The following is a 9,934-nucleotide window of genomic DNA, read 5'->3' on the forward strand; positions in this document are numbered from 1 at the left end:
CCCATTTTAACATTTGCTTTTCCATACTTGCATAGAGCATATGAAGTTTGTTAAAGTAGTTTTTCAGCTACACAATATTTTCTCATGATTGGTCATGTTTTTACAGAAGGATAGAAATGTGAAACACACAGCTTGTATGGTGGTGATGCTTGGTTATACCTATTGCATAATCTCTAGAAAATGAGACAAACATACACTATATATAAATGTGGATGTGTGTGTGTATATGTATGTATGTATGTATATATATATAATATATATATATATATGAATTGAACCAAGAGCAATAACTTTGTAGTGGCCATTGGCATGTAATTTGAACACTTTTGATGCCAAACTTTCTGTTTTAAAGTGATCTAAATTATAATCTTCTATCAAAACTTCATATTTGATTCATGTTCCAAGCATCAGCTTAATAATAAGTTATTTTACTAAATTCTTCTTTATTTTCAAAAGGCTGTATTTCAACTAATATGTTACAAAGTGTTAATACTATACAAAATTATTCTTGTTTTATGGAAAATATCTCTGCTTCCAGAGTAGGTGAAACAATCACTTGGTGGCACTTGAGACCAACTCCAAATGTGGAGAGATAATCTCAAGAATTGAGAATTTTCCAAAAGTGATGCATCATTAAAGAAAAAACAGTCTGTGTCTGGAGATAAACTACAGACAACTATAGTTGCAAATTTCTGCCCCACTTAGCATCATCAGCATAGCAGTTTTCCTACTTTATTTCCAGCAAAATGAGACAGGCATGGCCCTAGGTAATTTGATAAAATGAGAATAACTCTAAGTGGCCACTACACTTGCACTCTTTTCTCTTTTTCTATATCCTGTATCTTTCTTTCACTATTCTCTTCTTTTGTGTAACTTTTTCTATGAACCAATAATGAGTTCTATGTTTTAATAAAACCAATCTACATTATTTACATTTGACGGATATTTGTCCTCATCTTGTTGTTAACACGTTTCGGCTGTTATACCCTCCAGCCTTCATCAAGTGTCTTGTGGAAATTTCGAACCTGGGTTCTCACTCCTAAGGTATTTTTCGATGTTATTATTATTATCAATCAGGTCACTGCCTGGAATCTTGGGGTTAGTAGCCTGTGCTCTTAACCACTATTCCATATGTCCACAGGCATATGGCGTAGTGGTTAAGAATGCGGGCTACTAACCCCAAGATTCCAAGTTCAATTCCAGGCAGTGACCTGAATAATAATAATAATAATAATAATAATAATAATATTGAAAAATACCTTAGGAATGAGAACCCAGGTTCAAAATTTCCCCAAGACAACCTGATGAAGGCTGGAGGGTATATCAGCCGAAACGTACTAACAACAAACAAGATGAGGACAAATATCCGTCAAATGTAAATAATGTTCATAATTCTTTTTCTCTTAAATATAGAACTGTATTATAAAACCAATCTATTTTTCATTTCAGCAACCATGGTGACTTAAGCTAGACTCTGCCAGAAACATCATCCCAATTCTCGGCAGATCCTGAAGAAAACCAACCTGCTGTGTATTCCTCTTTTGTAGCAACAGTCACCTTTCTATTTTCACACCTTTTCCTTCTGACACTATCTCCAGCTCCCACCCTTCATCATTTTGGAATCCTGCCTGGAAGTTCTCTAAGCCAAAGTCCCAGAAACTTTCTTCCTGCCCTTCCCTACACCATAACATCAAATATATTTCATCTTCAACTTTCATCTCCTCATCTAATTTCTTTTAATGGATACTGTTGTTATAACTGTATGTGGTAAGTAGGCCCTTACATACAGTTGGACTCGCATACCTGAGACCATAGTCTTTAGTGTTTGTGTGAAGCAAACTGTATAGGTCATGCAGGAATTGATGTACAGTGTGTATGTGAGTGTGTGTGTTGGTTGTCTTTTTGTCTTTATCAGTCACTGGCAAGGTACATAGTTGTACCTTGGCAAGCATCCTGAATTTTAGTGTTGTCTTTCTGGAAGCTAGAGCAGAGTGTATCTATGTCTGCAGTTTGTCTGTTCTGTTCTCTCTCTTTCTCTCTTTCTCTTTCTTTCTCTTCCTGTCTCAAAATATCTCTATCTATCTCTCTCTCATTAATTCTCTAGCTCTAATCAGCAGTATCACACACCATGCCACATTCATTACTTCACACCACTTCATTTTATGCCACATTAATTTCACACACATCACACCACTGTAGTTTATTTATTCCATCAATTGAAAAGAGAAAAAGAAATTGATATTTACCAATATTATATTAAGAATTAAAATAAATTTCAAAACAACACCAAAAAATCATCTGTTGCCATCCAGTTATTTTTTACCAATCTTTTCTCATTTTAGGATTCATAGCATTTTTAATGTCATTCCTCTCACACACACACACAAAAACGTGTAGTGACACTCTCACACATATACACGTGTAGTGACACAGATGTACAGAGTAGCACACAAGCACATGTAGTACATGCACACACAAAGTAACATACATACATACATACACATAACTGCACAGATGCACTTAGCAAAACACAGCAACACATTCACATGCATGCATACACAAACCAACACACACATCTGTACAGGTACAGAAATTAATACACATATATACAAATGTACACAAACTCATGCAAACAATTAACAAAGTTAAATAAGATAAACTTTTTTTTATTTATTAAAATTTTTATTAAAAAAAATTTTTCTAAATTGTCTTGTTTTTAAAGACATTTTTATTGTTTTAAAAAAAAATTTTTTTTATCTATTTTTTATTGTTAAAGCATCAAGCAAAATGCTTTGTGGTGTATTTTCTCATTCAGTTCAAATCCTGCTGAGATTAAGTTTGCTTTACATACTTCTAGGGTTGATAAAATATATTACCAGATAAATACTGGAGTTGATATAAGATTACACCTTACCCTCCTCCTTCACATTTGAAACTCCATATCTATGTCAAGTCTTTATTAACCTTTTAGTATTTAAACCGGCCATATCTGGCCAAAATATTTATTCTGTTTTATGTTCAAACTGACCAGATCCAGGCTCTCACACCTACCCTACAATGTTATTCTACATTAAGTAATTACACCATCAAGATCTTGAAGATATGAGATAATGCATGATTAATTCAAATCAATGTGAATCAATAAGCATTATGTTTGATAGAATAATCTGAACACTAAAGGGTTAAGGTCTGCGGTTGTCAGATTTGGTTGGTTGTCAGTCTTTAGTTATGTCCCTTCGCATCTTGTTGCAGTTGACTTTGCTTTTCATCAAACTGATGTATGCTCTAACGCAATGTGTACATGTACCTATGTGAAAAATCATCATCATTATTATTAAGGGTGATGGATTGGCAGAATCAATTAAGTATTGGAAAATGCTGTGCAGCATTTTTCTCATGCTTTCCATCTCAGTTCAAATCCCACAGAGATTTTAAACTGAGATCCTCCAGGATCAATAAAATAAAGTAGCAGTTAAGAACTGGTGCTGATGTAATCGACTGATACCCTTCCATCTAAAATTTCTGCTCTTGTATCAAAATTTGAAATAATTATTAATTATTGGTAGCATTCAAAGAAGCCACCCTTAACTTCAGCTCTGAGGAATTTATAAAAGAAGTGGGTAAAAAAAATATCGACTTGCTTCAATTTGAATGGGATTCTATTTTTATTTGATATTTGTATAATCGACAAGAAGGAATTTGTTAAGTGTTGGTGAGTGTGTTCTGTGTATAAAGTTCCCCACACAACATCAGTGGTTCTACTGATGTAATTTTTTTTTTTTTTTGAAAAGAAATAAGTCTTTCCTTTTAAAATTTCAAAGCAGATGTAAATTTTCCCACAATGACTGTGGAGACAAACACAATGAGACAAGTTGAGAAAGAAGAGAAAAACGATGTAATAAGGGAGAGAGTAGCGATACAATAATGTTACATGTAACAAGTTTGAATCATACTGTTTCTGCCACAGCAGCAACATATGTGAACTTCACAAATGATAATAATCTGAAAGGTCAGTAAAATAATAAAAACAGAATTGTAACAACTACAACAGCAATAGCATACGTATATATTTTCAATGAAAATTTGCCATCTCATGAGAAAACAAATGCAAGACAAATTCAGCTATATGTTAACTGAATACAGGAAAAACTATCACTAACTTCAACACTGTCACTGTTGTTTTCTGTAGTAGGTGGTTCCATCACCTGTTAGAATATCAGGATTTATAACCAAACGATTTTGTTGGACATACCAGAGATTATAGAAAAGAAAAAAGACATACAGTAACATAAAGCATAAATATAAAAATACAAGGTCCAACCCTAGGCAGCATGAAAAACGGATGTTAAAGGATGAGATACCCACATGCGCATGAGTAGAAAGATACCTGAAATCTATAGGGGAGCAATTGAAAAACAATTTGACAGAGTAGATGTCAGATTTGCCATGGGAGTCAAAACTAAGAGCCATTCCATGATTCTGTTAAGATGAATTTCATCTTCATGCCAACTTATCTGGGCAAGTATATGAAGGTGAGAGTTGTGGACATGCTGCTAGATATAAAAATCTGGTGGCTAATTGGGGTGATATTTTCGCCTTCAGTTGGTGGAACTAATATTCTAGAAATACTTGAAAATAGAAAAGTAAAATAGGCTGGGGATGGAATAGAACTCATGCTCCAAGCTAAACTACCAAATGAAGCTTAGCTATTTTTGGCAGTTGAAGGGAGAAAGCCCAGGTGCCATTTTGAGGGATTTCTACTTGAATTAAAGGGCAAAATGCCCCCACCCCCACCCAATGCATTAATAAGCAGCAGAAAAATCTGAAACGACTAATACATAAGCAACAATAGGCTCTGACAAAACTCCCACCAAAAAATTATTTCTCAACATTGTTATTAATACTCAGCAGGACATAAGCATGAATATCCAGCCCCACTCGCAGCTACTTCAGACTTCCCTGAGTCAGAGATCTTACTGAGCAATGAAGTAATTGCAAAAAAAAACAAAAAACAAACTGAACAGGTTAGCAACAGAGGGAAGAATGATGTAGGAGACAATAGATAATTGCTCCAAGATAAATGCTAATTTATTTGAAGGGATGGTAGATGTCCTCTAATCACACAACACAATGGATCACCATCACAACTGCAACAAAAACAAACAAAACTCAAATTACAATCACAGAAAAAACCCCACAAAATCAGTCAATCGTAAAAAAAAAGCACACACTGAATTGATGGAGGAGGTAATAAATCGAACATTAGCATCAATAGAGAAGTGTTTGATGATCTTCCAAAGACACTTTTATTACAGAAACTCAGACATACAGAGTTAAAGTGAAAAAATGTCTTTCTTAAATAGAAATGCTTTACAAAGGCCTTTTGAAACTTCCTAGGAGGAGACCAGATCAATTGACCTGCTTGAGGACCAAGGTGAGTAACTTCTTCCATTTTCTTTCTGAACATGACTGTCCTCAGAGTAGGGTGTATAAATGTGCACAGGTTAGCTTGTTCACTTGCTCAAAGACCTTGTCGTGAGGGCAGCGTATGAAGAGGGGTAACCATTCGCAGGACTAAGATCTCTGGAGATGCAGTCGAACCCTTTTTAACGAATACAAGGTATATTTATCTCATGGGCTGGCAACGTGGCAGTGTTATTCTAAAAATCTTTGGGTATCAAAGTTTGGGCAATCTTCCTAGAACTGTACAGTAAGTTAATGGCGCAGGCCATGATGGCTTCAAATCAGTGACCAACAGGTGCAAAAGGACTCCATTTTGTCTGACGTCTTGAAGTTTTCTTGAGGACGGACCAATCTCTAGTTTCGACAGGGAACCAGAATTGTGCAGGCTAGGACGTATGAAGGTGTTCAAAAGTAAGTTTGAATGTTTCCAACAGTCTTACAGGTACTAACTGGATTTCCCGAGTTTACCTGTGATGACAGAGGAACCATAACGGGTCATATCTAGATTAGTGTGTCCACATTTCAAGCTTGTGGGCGACATGCTGTATACGTTTGCAAGCCTCAAGGATAGATTAGCAAATTAGGAGGTGGTCAACAACGGTGATGGGTTGCCTTGAAGTGAGAAAATAGATGAGAATTGATGGGGTTTAGCAAAGAGCTTGAGGGGGAGCTAATTTGCAAGAGAGAAAAAACGATTAGCTAAGGCACCAAAGACTGCATTGTCAGAGTTAAAGTCCGCATGCTAAAATACAGAAAAAACTAAAGCTGTTCGAGGAGACTAAGTTGCGGCGGCGAGATGTAGAAAGAAGGCTCAGTCTAGTGTCTGACCGCAACAAAACCACAGTCCGAACTGTGGACGAGTGCATTCTAGTCAATTCCGAACAGAAGGATGCGGCTTTCCAGCAGCACATTGCTCGACCGGTTGTGACGGGTGAGGGTCTAGAGACAGTAGTGGAATGTAGCACCTGCATAGGTAGCATCTCTCACCTAACGACAGAAAATGCGAGGCTTTGCAAGAAGATTACAGCAGCCACTGAAATATGGGCTGCACTAATTGGTGAAACGAAGCGAGTGCTGCCTAGTTTGGAAGCTCTGTTCTTCGACCTATGAGTTCATGCCCACTTGTTTGATGACCTCTTGGTAGATTTCTTCTGCAACCGGTGACATAACCGGAAAATCTTCTGAGAAAGGAGTGTGTCCGAATTTTTCGCCGTACTCAACTGTGTGTTCCTTTTCAATAGCACGTATAGTACCTTAAACACAGAGGGGAGAAACGTTGTTTGCATTGTTCCATTATATCGTGCCAATCCTTAAAATTGAATGTGGCTACAGATGCTAGCTCCTTTTATTTACGTGTGTTGGATTACAAACAATAGATTGAAAATTCAAATGTTACGGTAAAAGCAGTTACCTCCCCTGTAATGGGTCACCAAATGAAGTTATTTCCCCTGAAGCACTTCGTAGATTATCTTCCACTTTGTGTACTGTGTCACTTTTAAGTTGGAACCCAATTCAATAGGTATGTGCGCCACCTTTTCAAGATTTCCCCGTTGAAGATATTAGCTGTGAACATCAATAAATAATTATGCTCTACAACATGAGTATTTTTTTACTTATATGAAATATGTGTGCGTAAATTCTCACTATATATATATATATATATATACAACTGCAGCGTGGAAGGGACACCACCTTGAAGGGTTTAGTCAAACAAAACGATCCCAGTACTTATTTCTAAGCTTGGTTCTCTTGGTGTCTTTTTTGTATGTCGAACGGCCATGTTACGGGGACGTAAACAAACCAATACCTGTTGTCAAGCGGTGGTGGGGTACAAACACAAAGATACATACATAGATATGTGCAAATATATATATATATGATGGGTTTCTTTCAGTTTCCATCTACCAAATCCACTCACTAGGCTTTGGTTGGCTCGTGGCTGTAGTAGAAGACACTTGCCCAAGATGCTATGTAGTGGGACGGAATTTAAAACCATGTGGCTGGGAAGCACGCTTCTTACTACACAGCCATGCCAGAGCCTATCCATACAGCCAAAAAACTTTCTTGTATTTACTTTTCCTTGCTGGCATGAGTTGGACGGGTCTTGCACGGCTCCTCAAATCAGTTCTTATTTGGAGTTATTATCATTCTAGATCTGTTAGTTGTTATTGTTAGTGTTAGTAAGGTGTATCTTGCTTGCACACTCCATTTATTTATGTATAATTTAACTCGGTCGACTTAAAAACTAACACTGACAAATAATGTTTTTTTTTCTGTTTAAAAGTATCAGCATGTTGGAATAAATTAGAAAAAAAGCAGCAAAATTCATTACAAGTTGATTGATAAAAGCTTTTCTCATAAGCTAACATGTGCTGATTCAGTAACCAAATATAGGGATTATTGTCTCTGTAATCTGTTTTGGTATTATTATTAGGTTGTTTCACATGAAATGTCGCATTTTTAATTACTTGTTATTTCAGTTATTTAAAAATCTCAATTATATATACCTTGCATTTAATCTTGACTCTTTTTCTATCCCAACAATATTGACATACAAAATTCATACCTACAGACCTTATGAAAATTATAACAAAGTATGTTGAGTGGTTTTCTTAAATGAGTACAAACTAGGTTACTCTGCCGTAGAAACTCTATGGAATATCAAGCAGGCCTTTGGTAATAGTTTTGTTGACATCAGAACTGTTTAGAGATGGTTCCAAAGCTTTTGTTGACAAGATGATAGCCTTGAAAATAAACCAAGGAGTAGGCCAAAATCAGTTATTTGGCATGATGGATTAAATGCTTTGGGTGAACAAAATCCGAGAATAAAGGCTCGAAAACTTTCGTCAGAACTCCAAACATCCCACACAACTGTTTTTGGACACCTATAAAAAAATTGGAAAAGTCAAGAAAATGGATAGGTTTGTTCCACATCAACTGAACGAGATTAAAAAAAAAACAGACGCCTCAGAGTGTGCTCCTTATTGCTTTCTCATCTGGAAAAAGACCATTTTTGCATCAAATTATTACTTGTGATGAGAAATGGATACTCTTTGACAACAGCAGGAGAACAGGACAGTGATTAGATGCAGGAGTGTCACCTAAACACTACTCAAACCCACCGTTGCACCCTAAAAAAGTTAGTGGTCATTGTCATCTGTTTTTTTCAGATCAGATGACCAAATTAAATTATTCACATATTACAGCAGTGCTACACCATATGGTTCAAGTGACTCAAGTTTTGGTAGTCTATAGTGAATTTCATAAAACCAAAGCAGTCACAAATTTTTAATGTGAAGTCTGCCTCCGATCTGCAGGACACTGAGGTTGCAGTTTATACAGATTTTCAAGATTTTTAAGCTGAAATTACAAGGCTTGAATGAGATGCCAGTTTGTCATAAGGTTGAATCCTACTGGCAACCAGGATCCAACCTAGTTGTCAGCTGAATGTTCTAAAGCAGTATGAAGTATGTTACTCGAGTACATAATGTGGCACCTGGCCAGATTGTAAACAAAAGTATTAAATTTATATCTTATTTTATATAATATATTAAATTTGTTAATCTGAAATATTTATGTCCTACTAAATTGTTCGTTAAAGTAATTAGAAGTAAATTCGTATTTGGTCGTTCACGAAAATGTTCTCGTGAATTTTGTGAAGCTCCTTCTGAAAAAGGTTGTACATCACTGCTATACTGTATTGAGGACTTTTGCTGTCCTTCATTACTTTGATGTGTGCGCGCGCACCTGTGTGTGTATGTATATATATATATATATATATATATAAATAATATATATATATATATATATATATATGTGTGTGTGTGTGTGTGTATGTATATATATATATATATATATATATATATTTGTGAAAGGATATATATATATACATAAAGGAACATAAAGCAAAATTAATGGCGATTTATACACACACATATGTATGTACATACATACACTCATATGCATGAGTGTGAGTGTTTAAGTCACGTTTAAAGAACAGGGAATGGAGCTATTTGCGAGTACTTGTTCAGAGTGTGTCACGTTTATTAATATTAAGTAAATAGTTCTGTTGTAAACAGGTGTGTCGTAACAGAGAAAAGGTTTGAAACTAGAAAGTATGTGGTGAGAGGTAAAATGTAAAGAGAATTAGATTTGAAAGAATAGTAACTGTGTCTATTATCTGAATCACAAATTGAAAAGATAGGAAAATAGATGTGAACACATACTGAAATTTATAAATCTAGAAACAAGAACAACACCAACAATTCAAATAAGTTTGTTCGGAATGCTTGAAATAATAAGTGACCATTAAATTCACCCCTACTACCCCATAAAAGGGAATGGTATGGTACATTGGATAGTGTAGTCCTAGATAAATTGTGTCTGATTAGAAAAAAAATTGAAAAACTGGGTGGTTACAATTAGAATTGTAAGTTTGTTTAATCATAGTTGAACTGAGGATAAACAACTG

The sequence above is a fragment of the Octopus bimaculoides genome, chromosome 4 (genome assembly GCF_001194135.2).
Source record: "Octopus bimaculoides isolate UCB-OBI-ISO-001 chromosome 4, ASM119413v2, whole genome shotgun sequence".
NCBI lineage: Eukaryota > Metazoa > Mollusca > Cephalopoda > Octopoda > Octopodidae > Octopus > Octopus bimaculoides.